Source organism: Sebastes umbrosus, chromosome 11 (assembly GCF_015220745.1).
Source record: "Sebastes umbrosus isolate fSebUmb1 chromosome 11, fSebUmb1.pri, whole genome shotgun sequence".
Taxonomy (NCBI): Eukaryota; Metazoa; Chordata; class Actinopteri; order Perciformes; family Sebastidae; genus Sebastes; species Sebastes umbrosus.
Window position 1 is genome coordinate 10,159,070 of NC_051279.1, and position 15,405 is coordinate 10,174,474.

Here is a 15,405-nt window from a genome sequence, read left to right on the forward strand (position 1 = left end):
TGTAAATGATTTCTCTGCTCCCTCACCCCGAGCTCCCTTTTCCTCGTTTCATTTTATAGAGGGGGATATTTTTGCAGGAGACCTCCTATTTTTTTTTTTTTTATTGGAAAAAACAGGGAAGGCTAAAAAGGATGTAGTGCTGTTTGAGGACAATAGCTTATCTACGAGTAACGGGTGTCTCGGCTAATTTGTACGACTTGCCACATTCTGCCGTGGCGCAACAGCTGAGTGCTTTCAGAGAAAGACTGATTTGACTTTGGCCATTATCTTTTGATAGATAAGGGGTCTGCAGGTGCTTTTCTCATCCCTCGGGGCGTGGTTTTGAAGATGGAGGACATGTTTTTACCCATTGACATTGATGCAATACAACCCAGAAGCAAGGGTGCTAATGTCTGTGTGGAGTCCACTCAATCCTGGTGCCTAGTGTCCTCTCCTTGCCCCGGCCACAGCCTGCGGAGCCCTCTAACCAAGGAGTGTGCCCACCAACCATGAGTCATTAAGGTCTGTGTTTAGACAGGGCCAGGGGTCATTGTGGTGTAAGGTAATGTATAGTCTGAGGATGGACTCACAAATCAGAGGCAGTCCAGTCCAAACACCTTTTTTTTTTGAGGAAACAAAGAAGAGAAAGAAACAAAAAGTAAAAAGTGAGATGACTTCTGTAAGCAGAACGTGATTTTGTTGTTTCAGAAGTCATTTAGCTGAGAATTATGTGTTGATTATTCAAAAATAACTTTAAATACAGGTAAAATGTTTTGGCAAACTGATCATGTTGGTCTGATTGCAAGCAAAAAAGACTAAAACTGGTATTTATCTTGCATAAGCGGAGCGATTTCTGTAGGTAAGTTTTCAATGGCAAGAGTTCACGAGTATTGGAAAAAAAAAAATCACACTTTGCAATTAATTAAAGTAAATCCTTTCAGTGTAGTTTTTACCACATTTAAAAGCCTGAAACTTGACCATTAACCTCCAAATGGATGCGAAACACCACCAGTGTTCCCCTTTCCACTCTCTAAAAACAATGTGCCACAAAAAGGACTGTAAAATGAAATGATGAGTTTTAAATGCCTTTTTTTCAGGCAAACTCAATTAACGAAATGTTTTTTTTTTCTCCCCTCTTGCAAAGAGCCCTACATTAGCACCAAGGCTAGTTATTATTTCCAGCGCGGACATCTTTACAAATCATTTCTCTTTGCCTTTCCACCACTGCCTCCCGTGTGCCACTATGTTCCAAAGTGGGCTCCAATTATGAAAGCATTAAAAATGCTTGTGAAGGATTTAGGTACATTACACCACTCAATGACATTCTACTCGCCATTATGTTATTAGCAGAGTGCTATGTGTAAAAAGGGCCTTTAATTGAGAAAGTGTTGTAGAAAATACATTTAAAACTGCCACTGTTACCCTCCCTCCCAGCCTCCTGCACCGGCAGCTGTGCTCGCTGTGAAAAGCTTCTCATCTCAGCCGATTTGGTTAAAATCCCTCACTCATGACAGGTCTTTTAGGGTAGGACCTACACAAATGCAAGTATGTGCACACATATTCTTTTGTCTACTCTCAATCTCTTCATGGAAGCCCTTTACAAAAAGTCAAATATAAAGACAGAATTAAAAAGGTACGCCCACATCCATTACATGTATGCTGCAACTAATGATGATCTTCATTATTGATAAATTAATCAATAATCAATTAATCTTTTAGTCTATAAAATGACAGAAGCAAGTGTGAAATGCTATTTACAGTTTCCCAGAACCAAAGGTACAGTACGTCATCAAATTGTTTATTCCAGTCCAAAAGCCAAAGATATTCAATTTGCTATCATGGAAGACTAAGAAAAATATTAAATTAAATTCAAGAGAAGCTGGAAACAGTGGGATACATACAATTAATCAATTTATCAACATAATCCGTCGATCAACTAATCAATTCAAAAACTAATAGTTACAGCTTGTTGTGTGCAGGTTTTCTGACTTTATGCATTTTCAGCCCGTTCTCATTCCCAGGGCGTCAAATACTGAGGCTTTGTCACGGCCGTCGGTGTGTGATACCGCCGCACAAGCACACTTTAACACCAGTATGAGACGCACCAGGCTTTCCATTAACTACAATGTAAACCCATCCGTGGCAACGGTAAATGCTCAGAGAAAATGGGCCGGGTGATGTAGTTTAAAGAGTGAAAAGACACACAGGGCTGGCGGGAGGGGAGGTGGATGGTAGTATACCGGTTCCATCACCGTCATCTGTGTCACGCTTGGCCACAACATGGATTTTGCAATACCATCATTTCCATGATAAACACACGTTTCGCTTTAGCACACATACGCGACGGTGATACAACACCTGATAAACTACGTCACATCCACACAGGTTGTCTATGGTTACGTACAGGCTACCGCCGTTTCGTTTCGTCGCGGAACCTTTTACTTTTCATTTCGGCGCCCATGTTAACAGGTTAGAGCCGCCACACAGACCGGGTGAGCAGTGCGGCTGCAGGTACTGAACTGCTGCGAATCGTACATTGCTTGTGTAGTGCCGACAGCATTGCTGCTGCGGAGCTGCTACTACCAGCCAGTGCTTAATGACAACAGCATGGCTGTTGTTATTAATCACATTACATTTACATTATGGGGTAGTCCACTCCTCCCAAAACACATGTAGGCCTATAACTAATTTTCAATTTGGAGCCAATAAACACATCTGTTTTTTCTTAAGATATGTGCCCTTACATTGTCAATAGCAAGAAAATATGTAGAATCATGTTTTGAGTGGAGTACCCCTTTTTAATTTTGTAATACCATGATATACTACCGTCACCGCAAAAACAAAAAGAAAAAACGTGATATACATTTTTGGTCATATCGCCCACCCCTAGAGTTGACGGAAATTCATGCTGTCTCCTTTTTTCAGTAGTGATATATTATAACTAAAATGTACCTTAATTTTTATGTAATTTGTATTAGTTTTTTAACCGGACAATTGTTTCAGTTTAGTTTTAGGTTTTCTTAAACAATATATTCTTTATTTAGTTTCAGTTTACTGACAATATTTTTCAATGCTTTTTTTCGTTTTAGTTTACTACGATAACCCTGCATTGGAGCATGCAATCTGTCATTGAAGTCACAACATTAAAATATCCATCACTTGAAAAAAAAAAGTTCTTAATTGAAAGGAAATGTGCTGAATGTGTCCCCACAGATTTAAACAGTGTGGCGTGTTTCTCTCTCTTTTTTTTTTTTTAAAACTCATCATCCTCTAATATGGCAGAGTAACAGATGGAGTTTGGGTTCTGCCCTGTGCTGCATCCACACACCCTATGTGTCATCTGTCATTACATTCAGGTCATTGTTTGGAGCTCAGTGGCAGCGTGACTGAGTTGGCCACGGCTTGACAACTGTCTCTGTTTCACACAGACAGGGAGAGAATATGCAGACACCCTCACCACTCACAGGGCAGAATGTGTGTGCCATTGTGTGGCCTAGTTCACTTTCCCAAGTTAGGACTAAGATGTTGTCCAGAAATATTGAATTGTGTAGATCAAAATATATTTCTGCTCTGGCCTTTTCATGAGCAATATAATAATCTGTTGTATGTTGCCTGCTGTCATGCGTGTTTTTCTGCATGATATCTATGGTGTTTACTGTGCTACCTTACAAACAGAATTTCCTGCAGGACAACAGATGGTGTAGTGTCACATTGTATTGCGTTATAAAACAATTTTATTGTGTATACCAGTGGAGAATTTGTCTTTTCACTTACCGGGGACATAAAACCACCATTGCATGACATATAATCCAAATCGAAACAAAGTAAACAATGAAAGCATAAATACAACATACATAACTGGATCATCTTACTAAAGGAATAGGAGAGTGTTGTATTGTAATGATGACTGAGTTGTGAAGATGTATTGTGACATATTGTTAGTCTCGTTCTGTGATCATTAGTGGAACAGCCAGATGACGTATTAGATGACAGAACTAGAATTACAATATGTTTTGCTTACACGGCAGAGCAACCCGTTTTCACTCCCAACTCGTCAAATACGCCCTTCGGCGTCTGATACGACACACCATGGTACCCTTTAGCGTCTGTATGAGACGCACTAACTCAAATGTAAACACGTCGGCGTCATTATTAGACGGTCAGAGCAGCTGACGTAGTATAAAGAGCGAGAAAGTCCATGCAAGATGGGTGCGAGGGGAGGTCAGATGGGTCTAACACACACAGGCCTTTCACTCAGCAGACCGCTGTTTGTGTCCTGTGCGAAAAAAAGTAACCATTGACTTATTTACTGTAGTTTTGTTACTTAAGTTACACACTCTACTTAACGCCAGTACTTACTTTACGTAACAAACTTACTTTTTTGAACAAGAACCGCAATCTTTCCTAAGCCTAACCAAGTAGTTTTGTTGCGTAAGTAAACCTAAAAACCAAGTAAACCAACGTTGGAAATTTATTTTGAAAAAAAACTGTACACATGTAATGAGCGGAAACTGTACGTTTCCTATGAACACGGAAGTTTGTTTTGAAAAGACACTATGCATATAACAAGGGGAAACTGATACGCCGTCCGTGACACGTCCAAAACTGACAAAAGAGGGGTACCTAGAGCGTAGAGCCACTGACCAAGCGTCTGTGTTTGACGAGTTGGGAGTGAGAACGTGTTGGGTAGAGCCTTACTCCCCCCCTATCATACCTGCAAAGCCATAGGAGAAGAAGCAGCAAGCAATCCTGTTTAGCAGATTTGTATCACTTGTGCAGATGCATTCATCCCCAGAAATGGACTATTCTTTTCATTTCTGTATAAAGAACCACAGTGGAGTGAACTGCCAGTGAACTGCCAGTGCAGTGAACAGTGGAGGTTATGTACTCCAGCAAAGTACTTTTGTTTCACCATATTTGAGCATCTTCCCGCTGTCAAACCTGATAGTACTCTACAACGAGCACTGGGTAGCCAGCTGGTAAGCCACAGTTACACAGCCTCCTATGCCTATTGGCCACTGTTGGGCACTGCCGGGCAAAACCAGAAGTGGAGCTCATACAGTTGGCCCGTGGGAGATTTGAAAGGGACCACTTTGGTACTGCATGAGTTGTTTAGGATATTTTTTGTGTCCACTATGAAAAAAGAACAGATCGATCACTATGAAGCTGAAATGTGCTTATATGTAACACAAGTAATTTGTAATATTCCTTTATATTAGTTCCACTGAGTAACTAGTAGCTCACTTAGCCATGCTCCTACATTGGCTTCCGCCAGTACTGCTAAATTTAGAAAAAGGCAAGCAGGTTATGCTGCCTTAGAAGCAGGAGCAGCAGCTCTAGTACGGGGGCTCTGGAAAACCACTGTCATACAGTACATGTCATCACAGAAAAGCTCCATTTGAGGAGGAGCTGGAATAAGGCCCACTGTTTCAATTCCATTCAATTTATTGTATTAACGTCAAATCATAAGAGAAGTTATCTCAAGATACTTTTTCATATAGAGCAGGTCTAGACTGTACTCAACATGAGCAAGCACTACTAGGGCGACAGTGGCAAGAAAAAAAAATCCCCTTTAACAAGTAGAAACCTTTGGCAGAACCAGGCTCTGGGTGGGCGGCCATCTGCCTTGTGATAAGCACACTGTCTTGGACGATGGCAGAAACATGCTCTGTACTGAGGAATGTAAAATCTGCAGATATAGGGATCGACTCTTGTGACTGATCTGGGACAGAAAGAGTAGACACTACTTTTTCTTCTGACACTATGTTGTCATCTGCAGGCCCTAAAGAAAAGTTGGGTAAACGTAGTAGCACTAACCTCTGTAAAGAAGGCCTCCTTTAGTGTGAAAGTACCCTTCCTGACGCTGATTTACTGAGTCTTCATGCTTGGAGAGCAGTGTTATTCCTTGCTTCTGTAAGATTTAAAGAGGTTTGTAATTGTCATCCTATAACTGTATGCCTGTATATTTAGATTGTATCTGTAAGTTCTGTTTAGAAAGTCTGAACATTTAGGTTTCTGCCTCCAAATTCTGTTTTGTAAGTTTAAAAACGCTTACAAAACCTGGAGGAGCGGCTGAAATGTGAATAGCTGGTCAACCTTAAAGGTCAGCCCACCTTAAGTGAGCCAAACCCCCTCCCCCCCCACTTTAATCAGCAGGTGGCCAGCAAGAACTTGGGAACTAGGGGTCTTGAAGAATTGAAGCTTTTATTCATCGACAAATAGCCTAAGGCTGCATTCACACCAGATCAGGCGGTGCAGCAAAAAACACAAGTCTTCCCATTCATTTTGAATGGGGATAGTGCCTTTGGGTTGCGGCTGAGGCGGCTGCGGGGGGTGCCGAATAAGCGCAATGGCCTGCAGCGAAAAAAGTAAAACAGAATCAACTCTTAGAGAAACGCAACCTGACATCACGCTGCGCTGGCAAATCACGTAAACGGCAATCCAGAGCTGTAAAATCCAGCCAGGAAACACAAGACGGTGATCGTCGCAGTTAATTGGCCATTAAAGTGACTCTCCCTCTCCCACACCACCCTGACGTCTGATCAGGTGTGAATGCTACGAGCTGTAACGTTACTGCTAACTTCATACTCACCGCCACACGCGCTCTCTCTTTCTTTCTCTCTCTCTCGACCGCACACTTGCTAATGTGATGCACACAACCTTTGCACAAGTTATTCCTTAAAGGAGTTTGCTACTTGTATCAAACGGCTCAGGGGAGGTGGAGAGAGGTCGTCCACCACCAATCGGAAGGTCAGCAGTTCGATCCCCTGCTCCTCCGGTCATATGTCGAAGTGTCCTTGAGCAAGATACTTAACCCTAAATAGCTCCCGAAGGCCGTGCCATTAGTGTGTGAATGAGTATTTAGATTAGATCCTGGTGAGCAGGTTGGCACCTTGTACGGCAGCCTCTGCCATCAGAATGTGTGTGTGAATGTTGACTTGTAGTGTAAAGCGCTTTGAGTGATTGGAAGACTAGAAAAATGCTATAAAAATGCAAGTCTATTTACCATATAAGAAAATTTTCGTTCAAAAAACCTACTGTCTATAGTCATGGAGACCGCTGATGCTGATATAGCCTGCCTCTTTAAGCTCAATAAACACGATGATATTTGACCGGAAATTCTCCCATTTGTCCGGGACGTTGAAATATTCCAGGACGCGTGGACTGCCACCAACGGAAATCCTGATCGCCACAAAAAATCTTGTTTCCCAACACAGATAGTGTCATCTCTCTTACAGTATGTTGAACTGGCTGATTGTTGACATGTTTCAAATCTCCTTCCCTACACCTTCAATCATCCATCTCAACATCCAACCATCCGACCATCTTGTACTTTGCCTGAGCTCCTGCAGCGCTTGATGGGACAGGTTGTTATTAATGCCTTCAGAGTTTAGACTTTTCAGATGCATCTCTCTGGCCTTGCTCTGGACCTGCAGGGTCAGGGCTGCCATATAGGCTGCTGATTATATATGTATGCATAAATCTAACTAGAAGATGGCCTGACGGTGTGTGTGCAGTTTCTCCATACATGTTGGTGTGAGCGAGATAGTGAAACTACGAGTGCAGGCATGTGCACGTTTACATATGCACCTCTTTGGCTTTCTGTATTCTGATATAGTAGACGATCACCCCCTCAGCCTCCAGAGGCGCACTACTGCATTTTACATTTCTCTAGTTGAAAGTATTCACCCGAACCAAAGCCCCTTGTCACTCATGTACAGTACGGTCATATATTAACAGCATTAGCGGCACGCTTCAACTGCACGTTTTACATTCAGGTGAATAAAATATATCCTTTGAAATCCATTTATTAATAAGAACTATTGACCAGCAGTATTGACTGAAGCTCAAGGGCCTGTATCCAATAAAATCTGTTAACCTTGTGCCTGCCAGGAACTGTGGAGTCAAACATGTTGGAAGACGCAGAGGAAAAAAATAAATAAAACATGTATGTTTTATTACGTGTTCAGTAAATTGAATGTTGCGTATGAATTTTAGCGTCGCCCTCAATCAGTGCAGTAAAGCAAATCATTGTAAAGATGAAACTTGTATAGACTCTCAGCTGCATCCTTTTTCCTTTTATTATAATTTTTAATGTTTTTCGATTCTTTACCCCTAGCCAGCTATAATGATGACAAAACTGACTGTTCCCTCTCATAATTCTTCACACCTTCCCACACTTGCTTCCACCAATGACTAGAACCACATTTCCTTTGTGTGTGTGTGTGTGAGTGCAGCTCTGCCTTTCACTACTGGTTAGGGGGCTAACACCTCTTTCAGGTTAAGTCTTTTTTTTTTTCACCTCAAAAAAGAGAGCGAATAGCAGCATTTTGTGTTCCCTCCTCCTCCCTCCTTCCTTTCCTTGCCCCACTCATCTGTCAATGAAAGACACAGTTTTGCCACAAGGCATTGTGTGTTTAGCGGTGGTGCCAGCAACTGCCATTTGGGTGCAGGGAGGCAAGGGGATCCACCCCCTTTGAACTGCTGCCAAGCCAGCCAGCTTGCACCTTCTTTAATAACTTCCCCCGAAGGCACTTCCTTCTTTTTCTCTCCCGCTCCCTCCTCTCTCTCCTCTTTTTTTCTCCTTTCTCTCATTCACTCCCACCCTCCTACCTCTTCTATTTTTTTTAAATGACTGCAGTTTTCACGGGTAAAGCTGTGATGCTGATAAGAAAGGTAAAGGCTGCTTTTAACTGACAGCCTGACATCAAATCTCTGTGGAAAACACACGCAAATGAGTAGAGGGTTAAGAGCATGTGTGGACTTACAGACAGAGGCTTATGGAGTGTGTTTTCTAGAATAAGATTTAGTTGGTTTTGTAAATTGTATTAAAAATCCACTTAACACGTCAATGTGTTGTTTTGTTAATTTAGAAAAATCTTCAATACGAGTCCATTAAGTTGCACACATCTATTCCGGTATGCCTCAAAATAAAACATCTTTAAGAATCAGAAAAAGCATGCTCATTACAAGTTTAACTTTTAACAGATAAGAGTACAAATGAAAACTGTTTTTTGTACTGGTTGGCACTCATATCAGTACTATTACTCCTTATAAGCACATAAGAAGGGTACTGATGAATAAAAACAATTTCTGAGTCATATAAATGTATTTATTTACTTGTCGCCACACGGTTAATATGTGAGTCTTCTGAAGTAAGAAAGTAAAAGCAGTTTTATTGTATGTATACATGCCTTCTAAAACACCTTGGCCAAGGACAACAGATGAAAAAATAGCCTTTTGGCTAATTCTGGCATTTTTTATACATGTGTATTTATTAATTTGCACTGTCCCTTCATAAATAAATTAAACTAAACTAAACATATAGTAAACTACAAAGGAGACAGGAAGTTAGGGTGAGTTGAATAATATATATTTTTTATATTTTATTGTTTTTTCAGCATTTAAACATACAAAACTACAAATTTATAAACAATATAAATAAATAAATAAATACATATTTTTAAAATAGAAAAACAAAAAAAAATAAAACAAAACAAGGATCTCTTGGGAGTGTGTAACACTGTCATGCCACAATATCACACCTCAAGAGCATAAACGATTATGTGATGCACAGAGAACAAGGATGGGACACCCGAATATCAGTTGTCATGGCGATCATTGCTACCTATCACTTACAGATAGGGAATAATGAATTTCAGAAATTCCACCACAAGTACAAAAAATAAGACATACAGTAGACACTAGTGAAGGAGAGAAAATAAAACTAATTTTTTGCACTGCCTGGCTGTGATTGTTCTTCCTCCCTCTCTTATAGCCAGCCTCTCTGCGGGCCTCTCAGGACAGGGTTAACTCCACTACCACCATTAAGGCCCTCTGTGAACTCCCGACCTGTCAGTTCCACTGTACAACACCATGGCCCCGGGACAGACAAGCTGGAGTGGAGAGGTAAAGAGGAAAAAAAGGCAGAGAGACCTGGCTAAAAGCACAGTAGCCAATAGGTGTCATATTAAGGGTGTGTAATACACTATGTCACCTCAATGGCGTATGGGCCATTAAGGCTATAACCTCATACACCGTGGCGTTTATTTTGTCACTAGGGATTATTTGGAACAAACGGGCTTGCCGGGGAATGTGTGTGTTGTTTGTGTACGCTTGTATTCTGTTGTTGGAAAAAATGTATTGTTTGTGTACAGTGTGTGTGTGCCTTGTTGTGTATTATCTACAGAATATTTATCTCTTTAAATCCATGGCCACCTTATTTTTACGTGTGCCTCCAGTGTGTGTGTTTGTGTATGCATGTGGTGCGTACTTTGCATGGTGTGTCTGTGGCGGTGTATTAAAGGATGGCGGGTTGAGGGGGGGGGGTCTGAAATGAGAATGTAAATACAGGCGTGAGCTCACCCAACTCCCCCCACCGCCAACACCACCATCACCTCCTCGTAGTCGTCCTCCTCCTTTTTCCTCCTGTGTGAGGGTGAGCCAGCTAGGGGGTGACCTTGCCCAGTGTAATTAAAGTGAAACACCTTGACTTGTCACCATTGCCTGAGACAGCTTAAATCTCCCTAATGTAAATGGAGGCTGCCGCTGACGTGCTGCTAGGCATGGCCGCGGAGAAGATACAAGCGCTGGTGATCCATCTCTGTACCAGTACACACACACACACATATGCACACACTCCCTCTCTGTCTCCCTCTTTTGCTTTTTCTCACTCTCTCTCTCTTTCTCTCTCTCTCTCCCTCTCTCTCTCTTTCTGACACACACACACACACACACACACACACAAATGTACACAATCTTTCTTTCTCTTCTTCTACTCTGTCTTTCATAAACACCCTCCTTCCTCTCTCCTCACACCCATCTTTGGCATTCTGCAACCCCCACCTCATCTTGCTGTCCACTGCCTTTATTTATTTTACACCCCAGACAGCACAATGCTTACCTTTTATAGCAGCAGCAGCAGCAATGCCTCATGGGATCGCTCAGGTGTTGTGGTGAAAGGAGGCACAAACATGGAATGATTCAGATGGTAGTCAAATTATCAGTCATATCAACAAGAACATAATACAAATAATTTTCTTGTTGTCAGCCTTGTGATTTATACGAGACAATTCATAGTGCATTTAGAAGTGTATTGGATGCGGCTTATTTGGTGTTTACAAGTGCTTCATGACATTTCTTGGAGACTTTCCACCAGGGCTCGAGCTTAAGGACATTCCATCGTCCCGGGGCCGAAAAACAATACGATCGGGGAGGATTAAAATACATTTTGGGACGCATTTGGGACGAGAGTTGAAGACAAATACCCTGCTAATGTTACAATGAATGGCGATGAAAATGAGTGCACGTTTTGTGTAGCATACAGTTCTTATTAAACCTCCCTGACTACATAAACACACACATGCACACGCACTATCAGTGTCCCCCGATTTGCTGGTCTCTGACCTCACGACAGCCACTGTGGCAACAGGGAATCATTCCAAAGTCAATGAGGTAATCTTGCTAATGTTAACTTTAACGTTACCAGTTAGCTAATGTTAGACTGTTTGATGTTAACGGTAACGTTACAGTTAACGCACCATTTAGATTTACAGTGAGTGAGCTGATGATAACCTTACATTAACTTCGAGGTGTCAAAACACCGCAACAACTCAAATCATGTTACTAATGTTAACCTACTTACTCCTCTTCATCCCTTATGGGTAATAAGGCTGCAATGAGATCTCTCCATCGCATTTTGTCCATGGCAACACGCTGCTACTCTCCCCATGACAAGTACATCTTGTCCAGCAGCTTCTCCATCTTTAGGACGCCCCAGCTAGCGGGGCTGGTTCTAGCTTTTTGGGGGCTCATATGGGAAAATCTCGTCTTTTCACCAATGCAACTTTGTACACATTAAAAATATAATTTTATGTAACTGAGCTGCATAACATCAAAATTAAAAACAAACATCCAAATTATAAATAAAAAAACAATAAAATGACTTCTTAAAATAAAATTAATGAATTGTAAATGTATGAAAAAAAAAAAAAAATCACTGTTTTATTTATTTTTAAGAATGATTTTTAGATTTTAAATTTGGAACGGTCCACATTAATTTCCGGACGACTTGGGTTGTATTTCGGGACGGTTCCGGCAGGGCGGTGAAAAACATTAGTTTTGAGCTCAGCTTCCCACGCTGCTCTGCAGCTTGTCCGTCTTTGTATTCGGGGGCACCAGATCAGGCTGATTGATTGATCCTGTTTTCTCGCTGAGGGCAAACACATGGCTCATATCTGCTGCCAGTTTCTTTGGGAGTCGGGGTGGATAGCGCTACAGAGATGGCAATTAGCAGTGAAATTCTGTTGACTTTGCCCTTCAATTAAAGCTCTGTTATACAAAAGTCTTGTTGACCCTTCTGTCCTGCCCTCCATTAGAAGTCATGGCAACACATTGCTGAAAGACGGCCGACTAAATTCCAGGCTCATTTGCTGTTTGGGGAACCGGGGACCGCCTGAAACGACAACAGAAGCAGGACCAGGGGCTCCTGCCAAAAAATCGCCCTGTCTGAATGCCACAATGGCATGTGAAAGAATGCTATGTGCCCCCTGTGCCAACTTTACCAGTTGCCGGTGCCCTGTGCCAGGCCTCCCCCCCACTATTCCCTCCTGTGCCCTGCCCAGGCAGTGGGCACCGTGACAGGAGGCAGACGCCCATCATGTGTCTGCACCAGGCAGCGTGCCCTCTTGCCCTGATCCCTGGGGCAGTGTGTACTGTCCCGTACTCTTCTCCGGAAGATGCCAAGGACTGTGGGTGGTGCCAGGCAGCGGATATGTCCCGCAGTACACACACACTCTGATGGGCTTTGAGGAGGCCCGGTGGTTGTACAGCAGTGCCAACTCAACAGGGAATTATCCTGGCAGAGAGGCTTGTTTCTCTGTTTTTCTTGCCCTCCAGTAACGGCTCTGCTGTGGGAATCCTCTCTCCTTTGGTAGATACCTCTAGACAGGCGCTGATTGAGGTAGAGTCTTTAGTAGGGGTGGGACAAAAATGATTGCAATTTGTATTTTTTTACTATTTTGAAATCCATTTTTAAAAAAGAATGATTTGCTTCATTTGAGTCTATGGGAAGGTAGAAGGAAGTTACCACTATTATTGTTGTAGTCAGAGTAACGTGACGTCGTATCCGTTTCGTATCCGTCACCAAAACAAACCGCAACAAAAGTGGTAAACATTACACACAAAGTAAAGTATAGAAACACTTTCGGTTTCACACATCGACAGGAAAAGCAGAGCTAGACATCATGGCTACAGCTGCATGCTAACTCTGTCATGGACAGGAAACATTATCCTATTGCGGTAACGTGCGGTCAAGCCAGCCGCCGCTCGCATCTCTGTGGTCAAATCGGCCGACGTTGCAGAGCAACCATACACTGACATTTATGTTAAATGCATTCAAACGGCCCCGATGAAGCTGACCATGGATGTGTAAAGAGAGCAAAGCTAACGGGAAAGCTAGCGACGGACATGTTAGGTTAGCGGAAGTATATACCGTACGTGTGACTACCTGCGGTTTTCAAAGTAAGGTGTTGACAAAGGGAACTATATATACAAAATACATTATATGGAAATGAGATTGATTAGATTATATTCACCAGAAGTATAAAACATTACATGTCCCTTATAAATTAAAAATAAAATACCACTAATTTGTGAGGGAAAGTCCCTAGAAGTGTATGATTCAACTTTTCCCATGGTCTAGTGTTAAAAAAGTTAACAAAAATCGCAATCAATTGTAATATCGAATCACAATACTTAAAAATCACATTACATATCGAATCGGTACCCAAGTATTGTGATAATATCGAATCGAGAGATAGGTGTATCGTCACAGTCCTCGTCTTAAGTGTCTGATTGCATAACCTCCTACATTATTTTATATCATACAGATAGAAAACAGTGAAGAAAAATTTCATGATCCTGATGCTTGTGGTACTGACGGATTTGATAATATTGGGTCATCCACATATGCGAATCCATATTTTTCCCCTTCTTACAAAGACTTGAAGGCACACACTGAAGACGTAGAGCGTTTACCTGCCTGCGTGCTGTAGCATCATAGACAAGTACAGGTTTAGACAGCAAGGCAACGGAGAGAGACAACAAACAAGCATGCTGCTATTGTGATGGACAGCCTCCACTGTGAGGTTCAGTATGTCAATGTGTTCGGTGTGTGATGTAGCAACTGCTTCAGCCACGGGGGTCTATAGGAAAAAAAAAAGAGTGAGCGAGTAAGGGAGAACGCGTGGGAGAGAGAAAAGAGAACCAGAGAATGAGCAATGAGCTCAGGTGGGTCTGACATCTGCATTCACTTCCTGTCTTTTTCCGAAGGAAGGGAGGGAGGAGGAGGGAGAGGTGAAAAGAAAGGGGTGGTGGGTGGGGTGAGGGGGGGCTTGAAGAAAACAAGTGCGAGATGAAGGCCTTTCTGGAGGCTACAAAGGAGCTGCACACTGGAAAAGGACTGGGGAGCCCTCAATGGGGCTGAAGAACACACAGACAAAACTTGGGAAGGAAGAAGGCATGTCTTACAATGGCACCGGGCCCCATGCTTGGTTCAAAGAGCCAGTCAGAAATACAGAAAGAGGAAGAGAGCGAAAGACAGAATGGAAATGATGGACCTGCTGGGAAGTATAGTAGTCGTAGCAGTAGGGGGAGGGCAGGGGGACTGGTATATATGCTGGGCAAAAGGCCACCGAGTTTTCTCAGCTATTCATTTGAAAACAAACTGTGCGGCACAGGCAGGCGCATCTGGGTGTGGAGTGGATTTTGTCTTGGTCCTCAAAAAAAAAAAAAAGGCCCACCGGTGCTCCATGTGTGGCCCCATGCTAAAAGTCAGACCGAGAGACGGAATAGTCTGAGAGCAAAAAGGGGGAAATTAGGAGGGAGGTGAAGAAACAAGTAAAAACAAATTAGGAGAGTTGGTGGGAAAGGAAGTGAGGGTGAACAGTGGATACACTATTGATGATGTCATACCATTGCTGCAGTGACTCAAATAATTCAGCAAATGAGTCTTTATTCTGAGAACATTGGACAGGCCTGCAATTCCTTGTGAGGCGGTTGAAGCGCGTTAAACCTTTTCCTTGAGACTTTATCTTTGCTTGTATGCACGCTTACAGCTAAAATGTCCCACAATTTTTCTTAAGTTTGTTCTATTATTTTTAGGGCTGTCGAAGTTAACGTAATAACGCTTTAATGCAAATTCATTTTAACAGCACTAATTTCTTTAATGCATTAACGCAACTTGCGATTTTTAGGTTGTTGTGGGCTCAGTTTTAAAGCTAGAGTGAAGATACTGGCATCATATGAATCCATTGATACCAACCATGTCATACCAGCTTGTCGCGAAGGAGGCTAAATAACGCTCCAAACTTGGCATGACCATTTTCAAAGGGCTCCCTTGACCTCTGACCTCAAGATATGTGAATG

General features: G+C 42.3%; 1 long non-coding RNA gene across 1 annotated transcript in view; it reads left to right on the plus strand.

Annotated features, from left to right (window-relative positions):
* LOC119497513 overlaps window positions 1-15,405 on the plus strand; it is a 245,220-nt gene that overhangs the window by 71,578 nt on the left and 158,237 nt on the right. Inside the window, exon 2 of the long non-coding RNA XR_005208939.1 lies at window positions 9,758-9,888. This is a non-coding gene — a long non-coding RNA (uncharacterized LOC119497513). The remainder of the gene's footprint in view (window positions 1-9,757; window positions 9,889-15,405) is intronic.